Genomic DNA, 2,500 nt, shown 5'->3' on the forward strand with positions numbered 1-2,500 from the left:
TGTATGTATGTATGTATGTATGTATGTATTTATGTGTGTATGATTGTTTGTGCTTAATTAGTTAGATTGTTTGTATACGGTTCAGCACGTTTGTATGAGAGCAAGTCCGACGACCAGCGACTGCCCCGAAATGAGAATGAACACATGGCCGGTCATGTAATCCTATCGGGGCGCGTGGCATGATAGCCGTCTCGTGTTGTTAAAAAAGGCAATACTAGTCTTGCTGCAGGAGGGAGGAGAGGGAGAGAAATAAGGGGCCGTGCTTGTTGGGAAAGCAAGACCAGCGCAGGAGGGAGCCATATGCCGGCAACATAGGCTCTTCCCCCGCCCCCACGTGGAGTGATGATGCTCGTGCCCCACATGCTCTAATCTTACCCAGGTGATAAAGCTTCCGGATGTGCCATGAAACGCCCAGGGAAGATTAGTGGCGGTGGGGGAGATAGGGGGCGGGGGTGGGAGGGGGAGCCCATGTCATGTGAGTGTCACGAGATACTGCAATAGAGCCAAGGGAAACTTTCCTTGCCTTGACTTTGCTTTACGTGCTTTCTCTGCAATTTTGCTTTCCTTGCGGCGTGGATTCCGTCGTGTCTTGTCAAGTGCTTTTGCTCGTCACCCTAGTCTGGATGCCTTCATGACCTTGTGGTCCATATCTCACGGCGTTCTCTTGTTCCTCCGTGTTCTGCCGCTGTTCGCCCTGTTTTCCTATGTGTCCCATGTGATGTACCCCGTCATGTCACCCTACCAACTGGCGCCGCTGCGGGCATTTCTTAATAAGCAACGCCTGTCTTTGCCATTATCTTGCGAGAAGTGGGACGGCGGGTCGCGGACGGGCATAGTAACACGGGACGAGTGAGTATATGATTGGTCGTCTAAGGGGGCACTGAATGTCAATGAATACGGTGCGAGTGTTACTGATTGTATCGGCGCTCTGTCACTCTCTGTCTCTCGCACTTTGTCCATCGTTGCCGGTCTCTCATTACCTCTCTCTCTATCTATCTCCCTCCCTCCCTCCCTCCCTCCCTCCCTCTCTCTGTCCCTCCCTCTCTCTCTCTGTCCCTCCCTCTCTCTCTCTGTCCCTCCCTCTCTCTCTCTCTCTCTCTCTCTCTCTCTCTCTCTCTCTCTCTCTCTCTCTCTCTCTCTCTCTCTCTCTCTCTCTCTCTCTCTCTCTCTCTCTCTCTCTCTCTCTCTCTCTCTCTCTGGCAGTGTGTGTCTATGTCTGTGTGCATTGTCTGGCGAAAGCTTTGGAAAAATGCCTTGAAAAAATGTGACCTACTGAGAAGATCTTATTAGCAGCTGCATTATCCTTACCTTTATTGCCAAGACACGGCAGGGAATAGGAAACACATGCAGTGGCATAATTTTACGGGAGATAAGATTATAGGTGAATTATTTTATCGGAAGAGATATTGAAGTTAGGAGTGAGTGGACACATATTCTTATCAGTGATAGTGGTTTGATGAATATTCGTGTACAGAGAAATAAGAGGAGAGGGAGAGGGAGAGAGAGAGAGAGAGAGAGAGAGAGAGAGAGAGAGAGAGAGAGAGAGAGAGAGAGAGAGAGAGAGAGAGAGAGAGAGAGAGAAAAGAAAGAGAAAGAGAAAGAGAAAGAGAAAGAGAGAGAGAGAGAGAGAGAGAGAGAGAGAGAGAGAGAGAGAGAGAGAGAGAGAGAGAGAGAGAGAGAGAGAGAAGGAAAAAAGGGAAAAAGTTAGAAAGGTAAAGATAAGGAACGAGAAAGAGAGAAGCAGAGGAATAGGAAGATCAAGAGGATGAAGAGGGACTCCAGATAAAGAGCCATAGAGCCAGAGAGCAGATTCCACAAGGGCGCAGACGCAATCCAGGAAATAGAAGGATATCAGCCCTAGTGGGTAGGGGGGACGGGTAGGGCGGATGGGGGAGGAGGGGGGGGTGAGTGAACCGTTTCCTCTCATAATCGAATTGCAATTCCTATTCATATATTCATTTCTTTTTGTGCCGTTCATATATTTCCCCCCCCACCCTCTTTCTCTTCTTCTTCTTCTTCTTCTTCTTCTTCTTCTTCTTCTTCTTCTTTCGCCTCGGCCGTAAGCATATGAGAGAACAAATTGCCTCTTTCCTCAAGGGAGATATTGGGTCTCGGTGGAACATGAAAAGAATCGATATGCATTTCTTTTTACCGCATTTCTGCTTCCTTTTTTTAAAGATTATTTGCATGTTGTTTTATCTCTTTGTTGTTGTTTTTTTTAGAACTTGTATGATTTTTTTTAAAAGGTTATTTATTTGTTGTTTTATTTGTTTGTTGTTTTACATCTGTGTTGTTTTATCTATTTGATTTTTTAGAACATGTAAGATTTTATTTGAAGATCATTTATATTTCATATTATCTCTTATGTTTTTTATGACATGTAAGATTGTTATTTTTGTTGTGTGTCCGTGTTGTATTTCTTTTTTGTTGTTGTTGTAAGGTTATTATATGTTTTATTCTCTATGTTTTTTTCTTATGACCTGTAAGATTATACGATGGA

Source organism: Penaeus japonicus, unplaced genomic scaffold (genome assembly GCF_977035675.1).
Source record: "Penaeus japonicus unplaced genomic scaffold, GWHDUDI00000001_assembly GWHDUDI00000042, whole genome shotgun sequence".
In the NCBI taxonomy this organism is placed as follows: Eukaryota; Metazoa; Arthropoda; class Malacostraca; order Decapoda; family Penaeidae; genus Penaeus; species Penaeus japonicus.